Raw genomic sequence first — 15,064 nt, forward strand, 5'->3', positions numbered from 1 at the left:
TCAGCATTTTTCATCCCTGTTCCCTTCTTCTTGTATCAGAGACTGATTTCCTTGTGCAAGACTGACATAGAATGCTCGAAGTTTCTCTCAGCCCGTCCTTTGGAAGCAATGGTTCAGCTCTGCCAGGCTCTGACAAGTCAGTCAGTAAACATTTATTAAGAGCCTACTGTGTGGCAGGTACAGTACTAAATGCTGGGGATACAAAGAAATATGAAAGACAGTCAAGACAACTGGCAATAGCCTAGGATGCAGCAGATGACCTTAGGGTCTTTGATATCTGACCGAGCTCTAAGAGTCCCACAGCACCTGCTTCAGTCACCTTCGTGGATATTGAAACAAATTGTTCTCATCCTCCCATTCCACCAGGAGAAGTCTTCATATGCTTGGGGGAAACATTCCCCTAACTCACCAACAGGTTTGAGACCTGTTGGTCACTCTCAACCTGGTTTAGCCCATATGGTGGGGTGTGGCCACCGTGCCTGATACCGTTTCTTGGAGCCACAGGTGAGAGCTGGGTGACAGGTAGACACCAAAGGTAGATGAGCAATCCTGAAAAGGGCCCAGCAAGACTTCTCCTCAAAGGTGCTAATCCTTCTTGAATGCCCCATACACCCCTACAATTACTATAGCAAGGTCCTATGGAAGCATGGAGGGTTTGGGATCAAAAATTTAGTTAGAAGTATTAGCCATGATAAATTAATAGAAATTCTTCTTCTTCCACAACAGAAGTTAAGAGAGAAGACTGCTGGTAAAGAGGTGGAGAAATTGGGAAAGTGGGGAGTGGAGCAAGGAGTGAAGGGATGGGATTTAAATTCAGGCCCTCTTACTCCAGAGGCAGAACTCTTTCCACCATTCCAAGCCAATCCAGGTCAACTGGAGATCTTTAAATAGAGGCTGAATGACCACTTGTCAGGTATGCTAGCATGGGTTTCCTTTCCAACTCTCTAATTCCACAATTCCATTATTCTGTGATTCTGAAATTGAATAAACTTACTACTTAACTGTTTCTAGGAAGTAGAGATACAAAGCTTCTAAAAACACCAACAATGCATTACTTGTCTTCAAGAATCTTGTAACATTTTGAGGGAGAGGGAAATGAGAATGATACACATCTACCTGTGCACTCCCAAACTTCTATAGTGTGTGACTGATAGAACTTTAAGAAAAGGATGAACCTTGAGATCAATTGGATAGACAGCAAGAGCATTACCATTTATTATTTTTATATTTATTATAATTTATATTTATTATAATTAATACTTATTATTTTATTAGCATTTGTTAGTGCTTACTATGTGCTAGGTGGCAGCTAGGTGGCTCAGTGGATAGAGTACCAGGACTGAAGTCAGGAAGACTCATCTTCCTGAGTTCAAATTTGTCCTCAGACATTAGCTATGTGACCCTGGGCAAGTCACTTTACCTTGTTTGCCCCAGTTTCCTCATCTATAAAATGAACTGGAGAAGGAAATGGCAAAACCACCCCGGTATCTTTGCCAAGAAATCCCAAATGGGGTCATGAAGAGACAGACATGACTGAAAAACTACTGAACAACAATAACAACAACTATGTGCTAGGTACTATGCTAAGTGCTGGGAATGTAAATGTAGGCACACAAGACATTCTCTCCCATCAAGGAGTTTATGTTCTAATGGGGGAAAATAACACATAAATGGAATCTGGGAACGTTGATGGGAGATCAGTACTGCAGCACAGCTTGGAGCAGTCTAGAAAGCAGTGCAGAGGCCTGAGCCATACAAAATAAGTCAAAAACCAACTTATCTGAGTAGATGGACCCACAGGTGACATTTAGGCCATAGGCAGTAAGAAAGTGGAGTTAATTGTCCCAGTAGAGAAGGCATCGATTGGATCAGTCTAGGAAGTGATGTGAAGGCCTGGCCCTGGCAAGATAAGGAGACATTTATGTTTCTAAAACTGTCCCCAGTCTCAACTTCAGGAGCATAGTTGGGGTTTTTTTAAATAATATTTTATATTTTCCAAATTACATGTAAAGACAATTTCTAACATTCATTTTTTAAAAATTTTGAGTTCAAGGAGAAGATTCTGGGAAGATGGCAGAGTAGGTTAGAACATTTTCAACTCTCCAAACTTGCTCCACAAAAAAAGACAGAACATTGCCTCAGAGGGAACATAGAGCAGAGGAAACAAACAAAAATCGGAGTAAAGCAGTTGTCCTCCTAAGACAATTTGAGAAGACCCCAGGAAAGACTTGACCTCCAGGGGCAGAGGTTGAGCCTGAGTGAAGGGCAAACACTTCCAGGCTGACGCTGAGGAATCAAAGCACTGGGTGCCCTTGGGTTGAGAGGCAGCCTCAGCCTTTGAAACTTTCTCTCACTGACAACTGAGTAAAAGATTGAAGGACCTTCCACTGTTCAGGGACACTGAGCACAGCTGTGCTGACCAGGCATGTGGCTGTGGCTGCAGGGAGAAGCTAGCACATACTTGGTGAGTGCAGTCACAGAAGGATGAGGACCCTGCTGGCTGTGGCCACTTACAGGAGAGCAGAGTCCCTGGTTTCAGTTCCATGGCAGAGAGGACAGCTATAGTTTGCAGCCACCAGAGGGACCTCAGGGAGTAAGATCATTTGTGGGACAGCATGGCCGGGGGCCCTAGCCATAGCTTAGCAGTGGAGAGGAGAGCCCAAGGTTGGGCCCTGAGACAGACCTCAGAAAATAATAGTATGAAGGACCTGAGGCTTGGGCATCATTCCCCACACCTCAGGACTAGAACTTGATTACACTAATAGCTGCTAAAAACAAAATAAAATAAAATAAAATTAGCAAGTAAAGGAGAAAGAATCCAACCTTAGATATCTACTATAGGGATAGAGAAGATCTGGGTTCATATTCAGAGGAAGATAATGGAATTTTAAAAATCACTTCTTTTTCAATGAAAAACATCAAATGGTCCCAAACACACACACAAAAAAAGAGTTCTTGGAAGAACTTAAAAAGGACTTAAAAAATCAAATAAAAGAGATCAAGGAAAAATTAGAAAAAAAAATAAGAGCAATCCAAGAAAATTATCAAAAGGAAGTCAGCCAACTTGAAATAGGGAATAAAATACTTAAGAAAACAAATAATTCTTTGGAAACTAGAATTGGGCAAGGTGAAGTTAATGACATTATAAGACACCAAAAAATAATAAAACAAAATCAAAAGAACGAAAAAATGGAAGATGTGAAACATCTCATCAGAAAAACGATGGATCTGGAGAGCAGATCAAGGAGAAATAATATGAAAGTAGTTGAACTACCTGAAAATTACAATAAAAGTTAATCTTGATACAATATTATAAGAAATTATCAAGGAAATTGCCCTGAAGTTCTAAAACAAGAAGGTAAATCAGAAATGGAAAAGATCCACCAATCACCACCTGAAAGAGATCCCAGGAGGAAAACTTATAGGAATATCACAGCCAAGTTTCAAAGCTCCTAGGTTAAGGAGAAATATTGGAAGCAACAAGAAAAAAAAACAATTTAAATATCATGGAGCTACAATAAGGATTACACAAGACCTAGCAGTTACTACATTGAAGGACAGTAGGTCTTGGAATACTATATTTCATAGTTCAAAAGAATTGGGGTTACGACCAAGGGTAACTTACCTGGCAAAGTTAAGCATAAGCCTAAATGGGAAAAAAATGGACATGTAACACACTGAAAGACTTTCAAGTATTTGTGACAAAAACAACAGAACTTAAGGGAAAATTCAAGATACAATATCCAGGAGAAATATGTGTGTATGTATGTATATATAAAATTCTTCTAAATTTGGAAAGAAATAAGAAAGCAAGAGGATAGGGTTGGGGAGAGGATATTGGAGGGATAGACTCTTGGAGGGATGGGTAGGTAAAGGAATAGGAGGGCAGGTAGAAGATACAAGCAAAGCAGAGGAGTGAGAAGGGATGGGGTAAACAGGGTGAGAAGGATAGTGAGGAAAAATAGGAAGAAGGAAAATACACAAGTAATTATAACAGAATGTGAATGGGATGAATTTATCCATAAAACAGGAATGGATAGCAGATTAAAAATTTGAATCCAACAATATGTTGCTTTCAGGAAAAACTATCAAAACACACAAAAATAAAATAAAGGGCAGGAGTAGAATTCATTACATAAAAAAAGTAGGAGTAGCAATCATGATCTCAGACAAAGTTAAAGTTAAAATAAATTTAATCAAAAGAGAAAAATAAGGCAATCACACTGTGTGTCAGCAATATTATTCTATATTGTTTTAGATCATTTAATGTAACTAGACAGTATAAAATACCCAAGTATATCTGCCAAAACAGACACAGGAACTATATGAACATAAATATAAAACACTTTGTATACAAAGTCAGATCTAATTAATTGAAATAATATTTATTGTTCACGGGTAAGTAAAACCAATATTTTATAAAAATAACAATTTTACCTAACTAATCTATTTATTCAATGCTATCCCAATTAAATTACTAAAAAAAAAATATTGCTGAGTTAGAAAAAATAATAACAAAGTTCATTTGGAAGAACAAAAAATCAGAAACTTAAAAGAAACCAGGGGAAAAAGATGTAAAGGAAGCAGATTCAGATAGTATGTTCCATCATGAGTATCAGATCTTAAACTATATTATAAGGTGAGAGCAATGATGAAGTGAAAAATGGATAATTTTGATTATTTTAAATTAAAATTTTCTTGCATAAATAAAACCTATGTAGCTAAGAATAGAAGAAATGCAGAAAATTGGGGAAAAGACTTTCATAGACAGTCTCTCAGATAGCATGTGATTGGGTTGAAATATTGCTGTAGTGTAGGAAATGATGAACTGGTTGATTAAAAAAACATGGAAAGACTTGAACTTATGAAGGAAGATGCTATGCATGTTCAGAGAAACAGAAGACAAGTGGAAATAAGCATAGTATGGTCTTACATATATGTGTATGAGTGTATATGTGTATGTGTGATATAGATAACTGTGTGTGTATCCATGGTTAATTGTAGCCTTCTTTAGTGTGGGGTAAGTGGGAAGGGAGAGGGAAAAATAAAGAAAAAGTGCACAGCAGAGAACAAAATAAAACCTACAAGGAAACAAAGAAAAGATGAGCAGCTTTGAACACAATGTGCAGTATTTATTATATAGGTTTTCTTGAAAAGGAAATTTATTTTTTATATTGCATCCTCTCCTATGTTCTGCTGTGTACATGGCAATGTTTATTTTTTTTCTTTTCTAATTTTGTATTTAAGTTTAAAATAAAAATTTTAAATAATGAAAAAAAAGAAAAAAAACTTTGAGTTCCAAGTTTTCTCCCTCCTTCTCTCACTTCCCCCCTCCCTGAGATGGTAAGCAATTTGATATAGGTTATGCATGTGCAATCATGCTAAACATATTTCCACATTAATTACAGTGTGAAAGAAGACACAAACCCAAAGGAAAAAATATGGAAAAAATTAAGTGAAAAACAATGTGCTTCAAATTGCATTCAGGCTCCATCAGTTCTTTCTCTGGAGGTGGATAGCATTTTTCCAGCATGAGTCCTTTGGAATTGTCTTGGATCACTGTATTGTTAAGAATAGCTAAGTCATTCATAGTTGATCATCACGAGGGTAGTGGTTTTTCATTTATTTTTCACGTATTTTAGTATCTACTTATCTGTGCACCTATTGCTTTTCCTCAGTGAATGTAAACTCCTTGAGGATAAGAACTGTCCCACCATGCTTAGCCCAGGATCTGACAACTAGTAGGAATTTAATAAATGTGTGTTGAGTTAAATTGAATTAGAAATGGGAAGGGATCTTTGATGCCACTGGTTGTCAAGGTCATAGTCATCTGTGGTCAGATGCTTCCATTTCCCTTTCTGCAAGGGTTGTGCCCAGTCCAGAGATTATAGCTTCAGAAAATACACAAAACAACTCTAAGACCATGAGCACCACAGAGGTACTCTTTCCATGCTCTTAAGGACTAGGGTTGTTGTGAAGATCAAATAAGATATTATGTATAAAGCACTTAAAACAGTCTCTGGCACATAATAGATGCTATATTATTACCTTCCTCCCCTAATATTAGGCCAGTGTGAGATAATAGGGAGGTGGAGCTTGTAAACATGAAGTTGGAAAAGTAATTTAAAGACCTTTTAGTACAATCCTCTTATTTTGTGGATGAGAAAACTGAGGCTCAGGGACATTGAGTGACTTACCCAAAATTATACAGTTAGTGGACACCAGAAAGATAGATGGATAGATAGATAGATAGATGGATGGAGATGGATAGGTAGAGAGAGAGAGAGAGAGAGAGAGAGAGAGAGAAAGAGAGAGAGAGAGAGAGAACATTTACCATCTATATGCCAGGCAAATAGTTCTGGAGCTCAATGAAACATGGAGGAGATTGGAAGGAGGCAAGTCTGATATTCAGGCATCAATCTGTGATGATATGTAATCATAAACATATGATATGAAAAGATTCAATCTGTCAGCTAACTGCATACATATGACACCAGACAATATAACTTTTGACCTTGGGCTCCCGAAAGACATGCTACCCAGATTTTTAAAATATGGATTCATAGCACAAATGCTAGTTTGCTGATATTAGGCAAATAGTAGGTAGAAATGAATCATATGACTATTAGATTTTTCTGTCTTTGATCTTAAGTGTGTTTATGCACACACTTACCATATATATGTATATATATAACATCTGCCTGATATTAACTATATGTAATTATATATTTCCCTTTTTCATCATTTAATTGATATATTCTTATGTCTGTCATTATTCAAATGTCATATATCAGAGTTTCCTAACCTGAAGCCCATGAAAACCCCAAGGGGTCTGTTAATAGATTTTAAGAGGTCCATGAACTTGGAACATTTAATATTTTGATCATTGTATTTAATATAATTGGTTTCCTTTGTATCTTACCTATTTTATTTTATGCATTTCAAAACATTATTCAGAGAAGGGATCTCTAAATTTCACCAGACTGCCATAGGGTTCCATGACATACAAAAAAGATTAAAAACCCCTGTTATTGATAGATGAATATGTGTGACGTTTCCAAGGAATCCAGGACAGCTAAACCACAGCATGGATAAACAGTGAATGTGTTAATTGATACAAGAGAGATTGTTGTTGTTGTTGTTGTTTGTCCTTTGTTCTCGAAGAGGACCATGACATCAGGAAGGTGATGCCATGACATGAAAGTGAATTGGATTTAAGTGAGGGAGGGCTGTGCGAAGTCACCAGCTTCACTTTCTCCTCTGGAGCCCCTGGGTCCAGTGGCCAGATAGAGATCAGGATGACTGAAGATGGCCCCAGATGACTGGAGAGATAGCAACTGGTTAAATGACACTGAGGAACACAGAAGATGAGGCTCGTGAGCAATATTATTAAGGGAAGAAAACTCAGGCTCTAAGGGTTATACCCAGAACCCCGAGGAGAGAAGTAGCTCTCCCTGGGAACTCAACCTGGAAGTTGAGTAAGTCCACAGAGCCTGTGCTATATAAAATGTCACAATTAACAGAAGTGGATAGCTTAAAGAGATCAATCTTGGAAAAAGAACTTATACAGTTTATTAAAAGCTATCTTTAAAAGCCACCAGATTTTAAAGAACAGGTAACTTCTGTTTTATCTAGACTGTTTTTAAACATAGAAAAAAAATTGGGGAAGTATGGGAGGCTACCAGATTCCTTTGTGTTTTAGAGGCAGCTGGTGATACAGTGTATAGAACACTAGTCCTTAAGTCAAGAAGGTCTGAGTTCAAATCTAGCCTCCGACATTTACTAGCTTTGTAACCCTGGGCAAGTTGCTTAACCTCTATCTGCCTCAGTTTCCTCAACTATAAAATGGGGATAATAATAGTACATACCTCACAAAGTGGTTGGAAGAATCAAATGTGACAATATTTGTAAAACTCTTAACACAATGACTGGGACATAGGAAATGCTTAATAAATCTTGTTTTTTTTTTTCCTTCTGAGATAAATATGGTTTCAATTGCTAACTCTAACAAAAATAAAACCAAAAGAAAAAGAAAATTAAAGGTCAACATCACTAATGAAATATCTATACAAAACTATTAAATTAAATTTTCAGTAATACAATAAAACAATACATTCAAACAATGAAATTACTTCTGCCTTTTTGTCTTTCTAAAACAAATAACTAAGATAAACCATTTTCAAAAGAAGAATACAATTTATCAACAACTGTATGATAGATTGCTTCAAATCTCTAATTATAAGAGAAATGTGAATTCAAAAGACTGAGTCTTTACCTCACATCTCTCAAAGTGACAAAGACGTTTAAAAATAGGAATAGTAAATGTTGGAAAGGTTGTTGAAAGTTGAAAGGATGGAGTTGTGAATTATTTCAACCATTCTGGGAAACAATTTGGAATTATGAGACAAAAGTCATTAAATTACTACTGACCTTTGACCTAATAGCATATGCCCCAAGGTGGTCAAAGAAGTCCTCATAACATGCCAAAATATTCATAGCAGAACCTTTTATGGAAGCAAAAAACTGAAAATAAAGTAGGTGACCTTTAGTCAAGAGATGTCCAAATAGATTGTGAAATTAACATTATTGTGCCTTAAGAAATTATGAAAATGAGGAATTCAGTGTAACATGAGAAAATCTGTATGAAGTGATAAGAAATGAAGACAGTAGGGCCAGAAGGACAACAACACAAAGACTACAATAATGTAAATGAATACAACGCTAAAAGCCAATCAGATTCTGGATGATTGTAATGATCAATTTCAGTCCCAGAGAAATGATGATGAAACACACTTCACTTTTCTCAGTGCTGAGGCAATTGACTACAGATATGGAAGGTGGAGTACACTTATTTTATCAGGCAAGATCACTAGGTTGAGTGGTTTGGCTTAAATCGTTTTTCCTTTATTACAAAGGAAGGTTCATAGACAACCTAGCTTCTTTTGAATCTCATCTCAAGCTACACCTCCTACATGGGTCCTTTCCTCACTTCAACAGTTCCTAGGGACTTCCACCCCAAAATTGTCTTACATTTACTTTGTATCTGTTTTGTATGTACTCACAATATACATATTCATATACATATGTGCATATGCACGTGTATATACATACATATGCATGCAATACACATTCGTGTGTATGTATATGCATACACATACAGTACACGTGCATATACATATATATTCACATTCACGTAAATATATAATGCATGTATGCATACATAAATATATACACATGCATATACATGCATACATACACATGCATATACTTATGAATATACTACATATACGTGTTAACTCTCCTGACAATATATAAGCTCTTTGAGATCAGGGATTGTTGCTTTTTTTGTTTTTGTATTAAGTGCCTGGCATTTAATAAATGCTTATAGATAGACTGATTGAAGTGGTTTAAGGGAAAATAATTGTGGTGTCAAAATAAAAGGCTTCAATAAAACTTACTCAAAATGGAATGGAGGCAAAATAATCTTATTTGTCATCATTATCACATTTGAGAGGATTAGTAAGCAGTCCACTCTATCGATAAAGACAAACTTCAACACCACCATCCAACTATGCCGAAGAAGTCCAAATAATTGAATTAAAAGTTCCTCACACTATGAATAATTGAATGTCTCCCAGTGCACAAAATTAGTCTTCTCTAGCCGTAAAAAGTAGGATTTTTTTTTCATCTGCAATGAATGGAACTGTTTGCCCAAGGAACTGCAGCATTAGGCTTGTCGAGACACTGGCACAAGCTTTCTTTCCGGCTGTGTTGTGCTGTTATGCTATTGGAAAGGTATGTGCCTGTGATTTCTTAATTATCAGCATCTGCTTGTTTGGTCCTGCACTTAATCAAGTACAGTTAAAGCTAAACGTGACCCAAATCAATGAGGACATATAGAATGGGGGGGAGAAGAGATGTATGGGAGGGACACAAGCCATGTGTGTGCAAGCAGAGGCAAAGCGGATCTCACATGGGCAAGTAGGGATGGTATGCAATCAGAAAAGCCAGAGGGAAGCAGAAAAGACATTCAAAATGTGGGAGCCAAACGAAGTGCTAGGTGAGGTCGGAGGAGAAAGGGAGCTACCAGAAGGTAGGATCATGGGAGACTACATGGATGAGTATTTTTTCAACTGTGAAAAATCCAACAGATAAGAGAGGGCAGGAAGGGCATTAGAAGCACAAGGAATACCATGAACAAAGGCATACAGGTGGGAAAGCAGTGGAAAGGCAGCCAGAAGTCAGATTGTAGAGAATGCCAGGCTAAGAAATGTGAATTGTCAAAGCAGTGATTAAAAATCAGGGGAAGATATTTGACCTTTGAGACCAAACCATTTCACCTTTTAAGTTCACACCTTAGTCACTCATCATGCCAATCAATTAATTAAGACACATTTATTAAACATCTCCTATGGGCCAGACCCTGTGCTAGGAGCTAGGGATACAAAGAAATGAATGAAACAACCCCTGCCCTCAAGGAGCTTACACCCTGCAGAATGAGGCATGTCCACATAAGCCTATACAAAATATGTGCAAAATAAATTCAAGACAACTGGGGATAGGAGACCCAAGTCACTCTTGGTCTCATGTAGAACATTGCTTTTTAGCTGAGCTTTGATGGAAACTAGAGATTCCAAGAGGCAGAGGTAAGAAGGAATTATACTGCAGGTATGGGGGACAACCTTTGCAAAGGTCTGGAGATGGGAAATGGAACATTGTGTGTGAGGAACAGCAAGGCCATTTTGGCTAGACCATAACATGCACGTGGTTAAAAAAAAAAAAAGACCTTTGGGTTGGCTACGGAGCAAGGGCATATGAAAGATACCCACAAGGTAACTCCATCTCTCTCCTTCCTGGTGACAATCAATGCAAGAACTGCTTTAAGAGTCGGCACGAGAAGAAAGGTAGGAGTGGGGGTGGCAGTAGCCTCCCAATGCCAGCTGCCTACCTCCTCACCCAGGCTAACTGGGGGCTGTGAACTCAATGCCTCTGTTTCTTTGCCTCTTGGTTAGCAAGTGCTAGAGACAGAAAAGACTAGGATTTGGCCTTGTGAAATCCCAAAAAGTCTAGGAACTGGAATCCATACCAAAGTTTGCCAGAAGCCAAACTCAGTGAAGAGCAACTTTTCTGACCACCTTTTTGACCATAGTCACTAATCCGTTGACTGTACCGTATTTGAAACTGAACTTGATGGGGCTGAACACTTTGTAGAAACCACTTAAGTTTGAGCTCACTCTCCCTAGGACCCAGGTGACATGGAGGACAGTGTGGTCCTGGTTCAGGAGAATATGTTTATTCTATTCTTGCTATATATTCTCAGTAAAATCTTTTTGTAAAAGCTAATTGATGTTAATTAGTTAAATGATACTGAGGTACAATCACTGTAAAGTGTCACTGATATGAGGGAAATATTAACTATACCTGTGAATTCATATTAGAAAGAACATGCAGTTATCCCTTCCACATCATGACTTTCCCCTTGCAGTTTTAATATATCATGGGTCAGCATAAGAAATTAAATGAGAGTTTGGGGGGAGTTTTGTGAAAGCCACAGACGACACACAAAGGCCAGGAAATGAAACAGAAAAAGTTTAGAAACTCAGAAATGTATAAAATATATGTATAGTACTGTATAATATCAACACATTTTATCTCTTAATATCATAAATATACACAATTTCTTTTTAAACATTAAAATAAGTAAAAAGTTAAAGTTATTTATTTCATATTTTTATTTCTTTCTCATACTGTATTTTTACTTAACATTTACCTACATATAGCCTATGACCAAATACTTAACCTAAATTTTACAATAAGGTACTATAAGCACCCCATAAAAGAAAAAGAAAAAAAATCAGACCTTCTCTGGTACGAAGGGAAGGCCAAAAAGTTCTATGTGGATTTTCTAGATCATGGGGGTGCCGCGCTCCTATCCCCTGCATGTGGAAGGCATAACTGTAGTGTCTTGAGCCAATAGCATTAGAAAGATACTCCCAATCCCTCAGAAGTTGAATCCTGAGGGGAAGACAGAATCTTAGTCTGGGAATCCAACTTCCTAGTGTGGAAATTTGGATAGGACCCCCAGAGGCTACAGCTAGTTGCCCTCCGGGAAATCAACTTGAAAATAAGAGTGAGTAAAGAATATTCAGAATTTATACAGGAAAATCCAGAAGTCTAAACCTTAAAACTACACTAAGACTTTGGGGATATCCTATGTAAGCTACAAGAGTAATACATAAGGCTAGAAAGGTAGATTAGAGTCATGTTATTAAGGACTTTAAATATCAAAAAAAAAGAGTTTGCATTTTACTTTAGAGGCAATAAGGAGTCACTGAAGGTTATTGAGACAAGGAGTAATGTGGTCAGAGTTTGCTTTGGCATCTTTGTGGAGGATGTAGAGGAGAAGGGAGAAATTTGAGGCAGGGAGACCATTTGGAAACTGTTATAACAGTCCAGGTAAGAGGTAATGAGGGCTTGAACTAGGGTAATGGATGTGTAAGTGAAGAAAAGAGGGCAAATGTGAGAGAGGCACTATGGAGGCAGAATCAGCAGGATTTGACAACTGATTAGATGTGTAAGAGCCAAATAAAACTCAGAGATTATGAATGTTGTGCTGTATGGTACAAAGAACAGAGCTTGCTGTAACAATTGGCTAAGAGATTCAAGGATTTATATAAGATATGAGGCATATCCCCATGGCCACAGAAAACCAAGGTATCTGAGAGAACATCACAAAATCAGGGCAACAGACCAGAAACCCAGGGAGAAATAGCAAGGGAGGCCAAATATGAAAATAACAGCTCAAGGAGGGACTAGGTAGCCTCAGAAGGTCCTTCCAACTCCAAAATCTTAGAGTTAGTGAGTAAAAATAAGATGGAGGGAAACTCAAAAATAGTCATTCTAACTTCGAATGTGAATAGGATGTTTCTAGCAGTTCTCTTTGTGGTGGCAAAGAACTAGAAATTGCAAGGAAGTTGTGATATATGGTTTTGATGGAATACTACTGTGTTATAAGAGATGATGAGCTCAATGATCTTAGAAAGGCATGAAAACACTTGCATGAAATAGTGAAGAGCAAAATGAGCAGAACCAAGAGAATGCTGTATATAGTGACAGCAATATTACTTTAAGAATGACTTTGAGCAGATAAATTGTTTTGACTTTTACAAATACACAAATTAAAAATAAAGGACATATGAAAAAAGATGCTACCAGCATCCAAAGAAAGAACTGACAAATAGAAGTATGTATAGAATAATTCTACACACACACACACACACACACACACACACACACACACACCTATTTGTGTGTAATGGTAGCCATCTCTAGGGCTGGGGGGGGAAAAAAAGGAGAAAAAAATTTATGTGACAATTTTGTTGCATATTTGGAGGGAATAGCAAGTTGTACATGATAGATTTGTCGTTTCATGTACAATCATCTTTTTTATTGTACCGTGTTATGGAAATGCTTGTTTTGTTTTGTGAATTGAAAATAAAATAAATTTGTAATACAAAAAACATGTAAGCTAAAAAAAAAGAATTTTAATATTTACTGACAAAAGAACCTCCCTCAACTCCTTGAATTTTATAGTCCTTACTGAGAGCAGGAGCATGGGTATGGGAGGGAGGAGGAGTTTAGTTTTTTGTTTTGTTTTATTTTGGTTTGGTTTGGTTTTGTCAAAAGTTAGCTGTGACTCTGCTAGGCTCCTGTGATTTACATTATAGTTAATTGTGCACCTGTTATATCTTTCTCACATAAGGTTCTCAAGGGTAGTAATGGGCATGATGTCATTTTTGTTGCTCTTGCACCTAGCAAAAGGCTCTGCTTATGCTTTACTTCATTTCTTCAAGAATCCACAGTTTCATCTATATATCTTCCAGAGTTGTAATGAGGAACTTTTATACCAAGAGCAAGTAATACAAACCATATCTAGAAGAAAATGGCAAAAAAGGCTTTGGAGAAAGCTTGATTTTCTCCTACCCTCAGCAGATGTCCAAAGACCTCCTTCTCCGTCCCTCAGGGATCCCCTAACTCCTTGTATGGGATTCCCCTGGGGTTTGCCCTTCTCCTTGCCCCAGTCCCCCTTTCGGTCTTTCTATTGTTGTGCAGCCTGTAGAACTACATAGCCCACCCACCCACTGCCAGTGTTGGTAAGTATCAACGCACTACTAATCAAGCCTCCTGCAAAGACTTCTGGGAGTTGTCCATTCCTAAGAGAATCCAATCAAACTGGTCAAATGGGTAATCAAGTCAAGCTGGAAGCATGATTACTTCCCTTCAGTTGCTGACCCACTGATCAGAGGTGTGCCTGAGATTCCCAGCTGCTGTACCTTCAAAGACAGAGACAAGGCAGCCCCACTTCTACTCCTGTCCATCCCAAAGAGGACACAGACTGGGTCTCTGAACCACGGGCACCATTGCACCTCCCTCCCACCCTTAAGCTCATGAACTGTAGTCTAAAAAAGGGGTTACTGAGTCAGGCAGTTTTCCTGATATCCTGATGAGCATGGTGCAATGATTCAGGACTCAAAACCCAAGGACTTGGCTTGGGAACTTTGTGGTTCCCTGCTAGATCTAAACATTTCTGACCAAAGCTGAGACTAGGACCCTTGGCAGTCATCCCAATATCCTAATGAACATGACTGTGATTCAGGACCCAAAGGCAAAGACCAAGGATCTTAACCCTACACTTCAGCAATAGGAAACTCCTTTCTCCCCTTTAAATTCATTAGTACTGGCCAAGACTGCAGCTAGGGTCCCCAGCAATCACATCTTCTCAGGTAGGATTTCCTACTTTCACTGAAGAGAGCATGCACTAGAGCCAGAACCAAGTGCTTTAGGAAAAAAAAAGACCTTTCTCCTCCCTCATGGCTAAAGCAAAAGCAAATCCAGTGCCCTCCTGGTAATGCAAATGGGTTAAAACATGAGTCATACCCAGAGGCAGAACATAAGGAAAGTAGGATTTTATTTTATTTTAATTTAATTAGGTATTGTATTTTCTTTTAAATTTCATAACTACAGTAGTCTTATTGAACTTTATGGTCCATGGATACTTCATTGC

The sequence above is a fragment of the Vombatus ursinus genome, unplaced genomic scaffold (genome assembly GCF_900497805.2).
Source record: "Vombatus ursinus unplaced genomic scaffold, bare-nosed wombat genome assembly UNPS02014158.1, whole genome shotgun sequence".
Classification (NCBI taxonomy): domain Eukaryota; kingdom Metazoa; phylum Chordata; class Mammalia; order Diprotodontia; family Vombatidae; genus Vombatus; species Vombatus ursinus.